Below are 12,232 nucleotides of genomic sequence, written 5' to 3'. Positions count from 1 at the left end.
TCTTCCTAATCTCCAGTCTCAATCTCCTCTCTTCCAGCTTCAATCCATTCCATCTCAACCTATCCCTACAAGCCCTTGTAAAAAGTCCCTCCCCAGCTTTCTTGCAGCCCCCTTTCAGGTCCTGGAGGACATGAAGCAAACCAAGTCAGAAATCAGATGCTGACAAGCATAGTGGGCAGAAAAATGTTTGGGAAAAGCTGGAAGAGGAAGATAAATACAGTCAAAAGTTCAGAGGCTAACTGTTCATGTGCTGGTTGGTGAGTTCAGTCAGATGCTGCAGCATCCACAGCACCTGAACAAGCAAACCATGTGATTGTTTCAAACAGTACATAAGCAGCTCCATATGCTAAGCTCCAAGCACAAAATACACAACATTCAGCCACATTTTGCTAAAGCTCTGAGATGATCCTGCTAGCAAAGACGACTCTAGCAGCAGAAGTGAGCAAACAATAGCTTTGGAGGCTGGATAAATTACCACCATGGCGTTATCTAATCTCTCCCCAGAAGTCAAGAATTATGACTAAACCCTTCCAACACAGATAGAGCCTGAAATTCGATGTCAGAAGTATGTCCAATTGCATTTGGCAACCCTTAGTCATGAGAGGAGGCTGATTATAATTGGATGAACATTTGGAGTGCTTCATTATTCATGTAGGAAGGCTAGGTAAAAAGTGTTTTGCAGTCCCAAGACACTGGAGGGTGTGCGGTATTGGGTAATAACCAATTAGGAATGTTGACAGCACTCTGCCTTTAGGATCACCCTGGCCAAGAAAGCACCTGGGTGGATGTTGTTGTGCAAAGGCACACACCCACTGCCTACTGCTGAGTTTATTTAAGCAAACCTTTCACCAGAGGAAATGGAGGACACCCCAAAGGATGTCTACAACTCCCTGAAGCGGGGTTGTAGCCAGGAGGGAGTTGGTCTCTTCTCGCAGGCAACCAGCACCAGAACAAGGGGACACAGCCTCAAGCTGCACCAGGGGAGGTTTAGGCTGGAGGTGAGGAGAAAGTTCTTCACTGAGAGTTGTTCACTGTTGGAATGTGCTGCCCAGGGAAGTGGTGGAGTCACCATCCCTGGAGGTGTTCAAGAGGGGATTGGATGTGGCACTTGGTGCCATGGTTTAGTCATGAGGTCTGTGGTGAGAGGTTGGACTTGATGATCTTTGAGGTCTCTTCCAACCTTGGTGATACTGTGATTCTGTGATACTGTGAAGTATGTGTGTGTGACAGCTCAGCTGTGTTCAAAATCTGCTGCTGCTTTGCTCTTTCCCCTTGCCCTCCAAACCCACGTTCTGGCTTCCTCAGTAACATTTCTGATTTATTGCTGCTACTGGAAACAAATCACAGAATGGCTTAGGTTGGAAGGACCTCAGAGATCATCTACTCCTACCCCCCTGCCATGGGCAGGGACACCTCTCAACTAGATTCAGCTGCTCAAGGCCTCATCCAACCTGGCTTTGAATGTCCCCAGGGAGGGGGCATCCACAACCTCCCCGGGCAGCCTATTTCTGAGTCTCACCACCCTCATGCTAAAGAACTTATTCCTCAGCTCTAGTCTCACCCTGCTCTCCCTCAGCTTCAAACCATCCCCCCTTGCCCTGTCTCTAGACACCCTCATGAAAAGTCCCTCTCCAGCCTTCCTGTAGGATCCCTTCAGGAACTGAAAGGCAGCTGAAAAGTCTCCCTAGAGTCTTCCCTTCTCTAGGCTGAACTTAAATCTGATTTATTTTCTGGTTTATTGTACATAATCTACCAATATCCCTATGATCCTTCTGATCCAGGATGGCTACCATAAGGCTCTAAAGCAACTCCAACAGCAAACTATCAGCTCCTAGTCACACAGTCTGAGAAAAAAACCCAAACCACTCTGTTGTTAAGTAAATATTGCAATCTCAGAACAACACAAATCAAGAGATTTTTTCCTGCTGTTCCTAGAAAAGCAGATAAACTATTAGTACAGCCATGCAAGGGATCTGAAAAACCCTAAAAACTTAATAGTTCTGGCATTTACTCACAAGAACCAGAAACTCAGCACTAATCTAGCTCCTGATAGAGCAAGTCCAGCTCTCTCCCTGCCTCCCCCAACAAGGCTAGCTGATACCAACACTGAGTTTTCTCCCCTCCAAACAAGACTAGAATCCATTGATGGCACCAACACTGAGTTTTCTTCCCTCCAAACAAGACTAGAATGCATTGATGGCACCAACACTGAGTTTTCTTCCCTCCAAACAAGACTAGAATGCATTGATGGCACCAACACTGAGTTTTCTTCCCTCCAATCAAGACTAGAATGCATTGATGGCACCAACACTGAGTTTTCTTCCCTCCAAACAAGACTAGAATCCATTGATACAGACCCTGATTTTTCAGAACAAAAGGACACAGTCTCAAGCTGTGCCAGGGGAAGTTTAGGCTGGAGGTGAAGAGAAAGCTCTTCCCAGAAAGAGTAATTGGCCATTGGAATGTGCTGCCCAGGGAGGTGATGGAGTCACCATCCCTGGAGGTGTTCAAGAGGGGATTGGATGTGGCACTTGGTGCCATGGTTTAGTAGTCATGAGGTTGGGCTTGATGATCTTTGAGGTCTTTTCCAACCTTATTGATTCTATGATTCTATTCTTCCCTCCAAAGAAGACTAGAGTCCATCGATGGTACCAACACTGAGGCTCCTCCCCTCCAAACAAGATTAGAATCCATTGATGGTACAAACACTGATTTTTCTCCCCTCCAAACAAGACTAGAATCCATTGATGGTACCAACACTGAGTTTTCTTCCCTCCTTGATGTTTTCTTTAGCATCACAACACAAAACCAGATCTGGAAGTTTGTATTCTGATCAAAACCAAAGCAATTTTGCAGGAGATGCCCAAGAGGGCTCTTACACCTACAAAAGAAACACTCGAAACTTCTCCTGAACCATTTGCTTCTTCCCAACATGTTAAAATATGAATCCAATTTGTTAAAAGCAGGAACACATCAGTTTTTCTGCAGCTCTCATTTTCTGGCTTGTATCATATTTAGCCTGTCCTGTGGCACTGAGAGCAGTGCAGCATTTCCTCTGAAATCCCACTCACCCTCTCCCCCATGTATCACAGAGGATGATGCTTTGATGAAGCATCACACACGGCCCTCAAGATAATGGCTTCAATGGGAAACACTTAAAAGATCATTTTTCTCTGCTGTATTGACTGCTTGTGCTGCTCTGAGCCAGGAAGTACTTTCATTTTTTATGCAAGCTTGAAGACCCCAAGGGCTCTCTAAACTGCTCACCAGGGATCAATTTTCAGATGGGGAGAAGGGGGCCTGGCAGACCTGCAGTGTTTGGAGCACCTTCTTCCCCTTGCCTCGCTGACGAGGTTGGGGGGAAACCTAAACCATGCTGCTCTCTGGCATGGCAGAGCTCCCTACTGTTTGGGCTTTGAGGTTAGAATTCCCACACAGCTGTAACTCACAGTGTGATACAGGGAATAAAAAGTTTTGCAGAAGCAGAATCATCACTGCTGCTGCTGGAGATAAAACAGCAATGGGAGCTGCTAAGCAAAGCAGTCCCTGGTACTGGGGCAGGAAACCATTGCCCCCCGTGACAAGAGTTGAACACCCTGAGTTTGTTGCAATTACACCCAGGCAACCTAACAAAACAAATTCATTGTATGGCACAAAATATTTCCAATTCAGCATTGCAACACTTTATTTCTTAATTACAGCACAAAGAAGACTTCTGGGGTGTGGAAGGAGGCAATCCATCATTTGCCTCCGAAGTGACACAGTTATGGCAAGCGCCGGGCACCGCAGCCTTCTACACCACCAGAAGTGACTAGGAGCCATTTCTCAGGCAAGGAATGCAAAGGGTTTGGGTGTGGTGCTGGGAGATGCTGCTTATCTCTCCCCATCTCCCTCCCTGTCAGCAGGAGCTGAAGGCAAGCCACATGTTGCTGTGCTGGGACTTCAGTCGCTCCTGTTCCCTGTGTGTTTTGTACAGCTGGGGACAGCTCTACCTGCAACACGCTTCATGTGGAAAGGGCTTCTGCCCTTTCAGCTCTGGCCTGTGTGAGAGCACAGCCATGGATTTGAATTGAATGGGATTTTAACAGGTCACTTGAAGAACAATTATGCTTGCATTTGACTGACTGGCATGTCACACTTAGCACGAAAACCCCACCGGGGTCTAAGAGGTAGAATTAATCACAGAATCATAGAATCATTTCAGTTGGAGGAGACCTCTAAGATCACTGCGTCAAACCATTAACTTAAGCCCCCATGGGCACTAAACCATGTCCCACAGTGCCATGGCCACACATTTCTTCAACACCTCCAGGGATGGGGACTCCACCACCCCCCTGGACAGCCTGTTCCAATCCCTGACCACTCTTGCAGCAAAGACATTTTTCCTCATCTCCAACCTAACCTTTCCCTGGCACAATTTCAGGCCATTTCCTCTTATTCTATCACCTGACAGTAGAGAAAAGAGACCAACCCCACATGGATCCCAACCTTCTTTCAGGGCAATGAGGTCTCCCCTCAGTCTCCTCCAGGCTAAACACCCCCAGCTCCCTCAGCTGCTCCTCCCCAGCCCTGTTCTCCAGACCCTTCCCCAGCTTTGTTGCCCTTCTCTGGAGCTACTCCAGCTACTCAATGTCCTTCTTGGACTGAGGGGCCCAGAACTCTTTTATCTCTATAATCCGATGAACTGCTGAAGTATATCCCACTGCATTTAACACAGCTGTGCTCATTCACCTCATCTTATGAACATTACCTTCACCTTTTTAACCCCCCCACAAACAGAGAGTTGATTCATGGAAACAGAAGGGCCAGTGTCTGTCTCCTCCACCGAGTGCCTGCTCTGCAGAACACAGCAGTGTGTAGAAACAGCAAAGATGGCTCCTCTGTAATGAGCTTGGGTACCAGATGGGCACAGCTGAGTTAGCTGGAAGCAGGATAAACGAGTCCAGGTGGAGCACTGCTCTAGATTGCTCTGAGCACCTGAGCCAGGCCAGTGTCTACTACGAGGCACTGTGCAGTGGAAGGACTGGATGGGAAGGTGACTGTGAGCTCACTGCTTTCCTAAAGAATGTGCCCCTACAAAGCATGCCATGAGGAATACCTCCGAGCTCAGCATGATGCTGAGCGTTGGTTCTCTGAAGCAGTCACTGAGGTGCTGGAGCAGCTCCAGAGAGGGGCAGCAAAACTGGGGGTCTGGAGAACAGGGCTGATGAGGAGCAGCTGAGGGACCTGGGGGTGTTTTGTCTGGAGAAAAGAAGGCTGAGGGGAGACCTCATTGCTCTCTACAGCTCCCTGAGAGGAGGATGGAACCAAGTGGGGCTTGGTCTCTTCTCCCTAGTGACAAGTGATAGAACAAGAGAAGAGGAACTGGCCTCAAGTTGCACAAGGGGAGGTTTAGGTTGGTATTAGAAGAAAATTCTTCCCTAAAAGGGTTCTCAAATACTTGAACAGACTGCCCAGGGAGGTGGTGGTGGAGGTGTTTCAGGGAGGCAGAGATGTGGTGCTGAGGGACATGTTTTAGATTAAGCCTCTGTAGAGTTAGAGAATGGACTGGATGATCTTAAAGGCCATTTCCCAAGCAGAACAATTCTATGATTCTATGAAAGAGCCTAGAAAATTGTACAAAGAAGGTGTAGAGACAACTGTGCTAGGGAGTCCTACAGACCCAAGCTAATGCACACATCACAGCTGATTACTGGTGCAGAGACTCAGTGAGAGAGATCAATATCAATGAGTCTCAGAGCATCCTTTCCACTGATGTCACTATGAATGAAAGCATCACCTTAGACAGTTCTAAAATATGTTAGCTATTCAACTACTCAAAGGAAGTTCCCCATTAACAGGAGACAGAACCCCAAGGATGTGTGGGGAAAAAAAGAGACAAGCAAGCAAGCAATGTGCCTTGATCTGGTCAGGTTAAAATCACTTGTGAGCTCCCTCCAACAGAAACAGGAAAGTGTAGATGAAAAAGAAAGGAAGACACATCGATGAAGGAATCCAGGTGACAGAGGCAGGGTTGATGCTCAGAGCAGAATGGTGACAGAAGATTTTAAGAATCATAGAATTGTCAGGGTTGGAAGGGACCTCAAGGATCAGCCAGTTCCAAGCCCACTGCCATGGGCAGGGACACCTCACACTACAGCAGGTTGCTCACAGCCACATCCAGCCTGGCTGCAAACACCTCCAGGCAGGAGGCTTCCACCACCTCCCTGGGCAACCTGTGCCAGTCTCTCACCACCCCCATGGGGAACAACTTCTTCCTAACATCCAATCTCAATCTACCCATTTCCAGTTTTGCCCCACTCCCCCCAGTCCTATCACTCCCTGACACCCTCAAAAGTCCCTCCCCAGCTTTCTTGGAGCCCCTTTCAGATACTGGAAGGCCACAAGAAGGCCTCCTGGAAGCCTTCTCTTCTCCAGACTGAACAACCCCAACTCCCTCAGTCTGTCCTCATAGGAGAGCAGCTCCAGCCCTCTGCTCATCCTCATGGCCCTTCTCTGGACACCTTCCAGCACCTCCAGAGCCTTCTTGTAACAGGGGCTCCAGAACAGGACACAGTGCTCCAGGTGGAGTCTCACCAGAGCAGAGAAATATATTCAAGTCCAGGAGTCAGAAACAGTCATGTCCTGAGAGTTGTAGACTAGGGGGAAAGAAAATGGAGAAGAAAAGACAAAGGGAAAATAAACCTTGCCATGTGACAGCTGTCTGACTATGGCATTTGAACATACTGCAGCCCAGGGAGGTTAGAGGAAACATCCACACAAGGGGACCTGGTGGCACTCCCCTGGCCAGCACCAAGCGTAGATGTGGTTTGCACTCCAAGCGCAGATAACCTGCAGGTCCTAAACGCTTTCCACCATCTCCTATGCAACCCTTGCAAACACCTCCCTAAGTGGCAAGCAGACTTGCAGAGATGAAACCCAGCCAGAAGGTTTGATCATTACCAGAAAGAAGTAAGCCAGAAATTGGAATCTATATCCTAAAGCTCCAAACACACCCAAGAGGTGGCCGGGTGTTGACGGTAAAACTGGAAGCCAAATGTTTACTCCTGCTATTACGTGCGTGCTGGATGCCAATTTGCCTAGCAACTACACTGCAATTTGTGAAAGACTAATGAAATACAAACAGTTTATGTGTGGGAGCAGGAGCAGAACCTAGTGCTAACTGTTCCTGCGTGCAAGGCCTGAGTACAGCAGAAGGCAGAGCAAACCACTGAACCTCAAGACCGCGGTTCAGACCTGGATGCTATCAGAAACGACTGAGGACCGCAACGCTTCAGTGCCACCTCAGTGCCTTTCTAAGGGGTTTTCCTTGGCAGACCAGCAAGACCCACAGACTCAGCACTCTTTTTTTCCTTCCCAAGTGTCTTCTTGGCTGGTTAAAATGAGAAACACTGCGTGGGTGCCTTCAGCCTGGTTTACGAAGCCCTGCTGCTGGGGAGAAAAGTGCAAACACTACAACAACAAATAGTTCCTCACTGACAAATTTCTCTCCATGGAGCTGATATCAAGCATCTTTTGCAATGAAAGGATTCCTCAGAGCACAGACCCTTCAACTACCTATTGATAACTTTCCCTCTCCACGGTTTACAGCTTGATCCAACATACAAACTCACACCAGTCTAGATCTGAAGCTTGAGAAGGGGAAATTTAGACTGGAGATTAGGAAGAAATTCTTTCCAGTGAGGGTGATGAGACACTGGCACAGGTTGCCCAGGGAGGTTATGGGTGCCTCCTCCCTGGAGGTGTTTGAGGCCAGGTTGGATGAGGCCTTGAGCAACCTGGGCTGGTGGAAGGTGCCCCTGCCTGTGGCAGTGGGGTGGAACTGGATGGTATTTAATGTCCCTTCCAACCCAAACCATTCTACGAATCTGTGAGCTGGACTGACAATATGGATATGGATTTCCTTCTTGCCCTCAAGAAAACTGTTTGTTAATTCAGAGGACTGCTAGCCTCACAAATGAGGAGCTGCTTTGCGACATTCCTGAATGTAGATGTTCACTCCCCTGAACATTGCCATCAGGGACGTGTCCTAGTTAAGCATGGCATCAACCCCTGCAATATAAAGGTTGCACATCTACTTTCTCCAGATCTCTGCATGTGCATAGAGTACTCTAACAACCCTCTGTCTTGATTTTGCAGTCAGTTTACACCTTCCAGTGCAAAACCTTTGAACAAGCAGAAAACCAGTACTTCTATTTTCCAAATAACTAATACCCAAACCCACTTTCACTGATCCTAAGAGCAGGAAGATATACAGGGTACTGAATTAACCAGGTTGGAAAAGACCTCAGAGATCATCAAGTCCAACCTATCACCCAACACCATCTAATCAACTAAACCATGGCACCAAGCACCCCATCCAGGCTCTTCCTAAACACTTCCAGTGATAGTGACTCCACCACTTCCCTGGGCAGCACATTCCAATGGCCAGTCTCTCTTGCTGGGAAGAACTTCTTCCTCACCTCCAGCCTAAACCTCCCCTGGTGCAGCTTGAGACTGTGTCCTCTTGTTCTGGTGCTGGTTGCCTGGGAGAAGAGACCAACCCCCTCCTGGCTACAACCTCCCTTCAGGTAGTTGTAGATGGCAATAAGGTCTCCCCTGAGACTCCTCTTCTCCAGGCTAAGCAACCCCAGCTCCATGCCCCTTGCAGTGGTGACTCACCACCAGCTACTACTGATCAGATGATGTGGAAACCTGCTCATCTCATCGTGCCACTTCTTCCACCTAGTCACCAGCCACAAGCAACAGCAATGACTTGCTGACCTTGCAAGTGCACACTGCAGGACTAAGATTCACAACAGTGACAGCAACAGTGAGGACTGACCTGTGGTGATCATTAATTGAGGCAAACTGAGGTCAATATGTAACCTTACGAACAAGAACATAAGGTAGAATGGGTTGCCCAGGGAGGTTGTGGATGTCCCCTCCCTGGAGGTGTTCAAGGCCAGGTTGGATGAGGTCTTGAGCAACCAGCTCTAGTTGAGAAGCATCCCTGTCCATGACAGGAGGTTGTAGTAGGTGACCTCTAAGGCACCTTCCAACCTAAGCCATTCTATGATTGCATTATACACATCAAGTTGAAGATACACACCTAGAGATGCAATTAATCTTGGCTCAGCCAGAACTGAACCTACCCCTCTGAGCTCTTCATTGACAGATGCATGTTACAAAAGATTTCTCTTTACAGTATCAGTTGTGTGAATTCTCTGAGTTTCTTGATATAGGCACAAAGGGAAAATTTATTGACTGAAAGAGTGGTCAGGGATTGGCACAGGCTGCCCAAGGAGGTGGTGGAGTCCCCATCCCTGGAGGTGTTCAAGAAACCTGTGGCCATGGCACTTGGGTTCAATGGCCATGGTGGTGTTGGGTTGATGATTGGACTGAATGATCTTAGAGGTCTTTTCCAACCAAAACAACTGTGTGATTCTATCATTCACAGCTCTGGTTCTGTTTTCTGATAAGAGTCTGGCCCCAGCCTCTTGTCCCTCTTACTGAGCATTGCTCAGATCCCCTCTGGGGCTGCCCTTCTCCAGGATAAATGGCCCCAGGGCTCTTGGCCTTTTCTCTTCACAGAGATGCTCCAGGCCTCTTAGCATCTTTGCAGCCTCTGCTGGACCCTCTCCAGTAGTTCCTTGCTCTCTTGAACTGAGAAGCCCAGAAGTCAATGTACTTCCCTCCTCCAAGCTCTCTCTTCCCCCTGCCACAAGACCATGCAGCAACGGAGTGATGAAATACAGAAGGTGAATAACTAGGTGAGCAAGCCAGGATAGGTAACAAAGATTAAGCTGAGCCTCTGCCAACTTCTTCTGCTTATCCCCCTCCTCCCAGGAATGTTTCAACACATTAAACCCCTGCATCTAGGACCACTCAGGCTAACAGAGCTGACCCAGCTGGTGCATGCTATGGAGAGCTCTCAGGGAAGCTTGCTCTTTGCAGCTGGCACACAAAGTTTGCTGCAGTCTGCAACTACTTGCAGTGTCATGGTTATTTAACAACCACCACCTCATTAGGCTTGGAGGTTGCTACTCTAAAAAGACCACCAAACACCTCCAGAGATAGAGATGTGCCATTCAGGAAGATGAATTCAAATAAAGAGGGTGGAAATCATAGCATCATAGAATTGTTAGGGGTTAGAAGGGACCTCAAGGATCAGCCAGTTCCAACCCCACTGCCATGGGCAGGGACACCTCACACTACAGCAGGTTGCTCACAGCCACATCCAGCCTGGCTGCAAACACCTCCAGGCATGAGGCTTCCACCACCTCCCTGGGCAACCTGTGCCAGGCTCTCACCACCCTCATGGGGAACAACTTCTTCCTAACATCCAATCTCAATCTACCCCCCTCTATTTTTTTTCTTCTCCCCCTATAAATAAAGATTCCATACCACTCATTCTGTTAGTAGTGCTTGTAAAAAAAAACACCCACATCTCAACTGCTCATTAGTTAGAAAAGTTTGGATTGATTTCTTTAAGCAATTAGCAGCAGTCTGAGAGGTACTATCCAAGGTGAGCAGGAAAAATGTGACAGGGCTGCTCTTGGGAAGACATTGCAGAGACAGAATCCTCCACGAGTACAGAACTCCACAAGAGACCTCCAGCTGAACCAGAAGGCTCCAGCACGTTGTTGCAACCTGCAGAAGTTTGAACTAAGGGCCATGTTGGTGCCTTAGTTTGGAACTTTGGCAAGAGAAACTGCCAAAGCTCTGGAACAGGTAATCAGTGCTGACCTGCCTAATTCATGGCATGTCCTTGGAGGTCTACCAAAGCTTACTCACAACTGCCAATAAAGGTCAAGGGCGGTCTGGGCATTCTCCTGAGTAACTCTTTGCTCTTGATGCAAAAGAAACCCTTAGCAACCCCAAAATACTAATAACAATAATAAAAAAAAAAAATAATAATAAAATGCCAGTGTCCTAACTGGATCCAAGTGTGTGAAATTTAATTTCCCTGAGGGCTGAGAGTGAAGATTGGGTAAGAAAACTGGGACACGAATGGATTGGTTCATATGAAAACCTGAAACAGCCCTGGGCAGAAATTTGGAAGCCTTGTGAAACACTGTATAAGGAGAATCCATCTTCATCTGCAGGGAGTAACTCAAGATGGGAGATGTAGCAATGCAAACAGATCCCCCAAAAGCTTCTCCAAAGAAAGGTCTTTAAGGAAATCTTCCCATTCCTGGGTGGGAATACAGGAGGTGGCAAACCCAATGCCATGGTGTCCACACTGACCTGAACAGAACTAATTAAAAGTCCAGGTGCTTTGAACCTATGAGAAAGACAACGCTGCTGATACTGCTGATAGAGAGATATCAGGCAGCTGATACTCATATGATCAAAGCTAAGCTCCTTCCCATTCAGTTCTGGTAGGTAGCTGAGTGTCTGGTGCACAATGAGGTTTGGTAGATAGCACACAGACAGCATTAAGGCTGAGAAGACGCAGGAATGCTGACTCCAAGCAAAGAGGTCAAGCCTGCTGCAAGACAGTAACACACTGCAAGAAGGAGAGAAGGCTGCTCAGGGTCCAGCATCAGAACTAGCAGGTCTGTGCTCCCTCTCCTTATAAACATAGATCCTAAAACCTCAACCCATTTTCCACAGGCTCTCTGGTGACCACAGGAAGAGTGGGGCAGCACGGATGTGCCTCCGCTCTCAGGGGAGTGGAGGCTTCTTTGGCAGAGCCTCATCTTGGATCCATCTTCCCTGGAAGAGAAAATTGAAGGCTTTTTCTGAGCAGTGAGAAGTGTCCCAAAAGGTCCTGCTTTTTAAAATCTGTATTGGCAAAGAGAAGTATTCTGAGGATCTGGAGAAGAGGAGCAGCTGAAGGAACTGAGGTGGTTTAGTCTGGAGAAAATGAGGCTGAGGGGAGACCTTCTCATTCTCTACAACAACCTGAAAGGAGGTTGGAGCCAGGTGAGGTCTCTTCTCCCTGGTAACAAGTGATAGGACAAGAGGAAACAGCCTCAGTTTGCACCAGGGGAGGTTTAGGTTGGATATTAGAAGAAACTTCTTCCTGAAAGGGTTCTCAAAGCCTGCACAGGCTGCCCAGGGAGGTGGCTGAATCCCCATCCCTGAAAGTGTTTCAAAGAGGCAGAGATGTGGTGCTGAGTGGGATGGTTTAGCACCAGCCTTGGTAGTGCTGAAGAATAGTTGGACTTGATGACCTTAAAGGTCAGGTGGGGGCTAGTCTCTTCTCCCAGGCAAGCAGCACCAGAACAAGAGGACACAATCTCAA

The sequence above is a fragment of the Dryobates pubescens genome, chromosome 3 (assembly GCF_014839835.1).
Source record: "Dryobates pubescens isolate bDryPub1 chromosome 3, bDryPub1.pri, whole genome shotgun sequence".
Lineage (NCBI taxonomy): Eukaryota > Metazoa > Chordata > Aves > Piciformes > Picidae > Dryobates > Dryobates pubescens.
Note: the sequence above shows the minus strand (reverse complement) of the source record.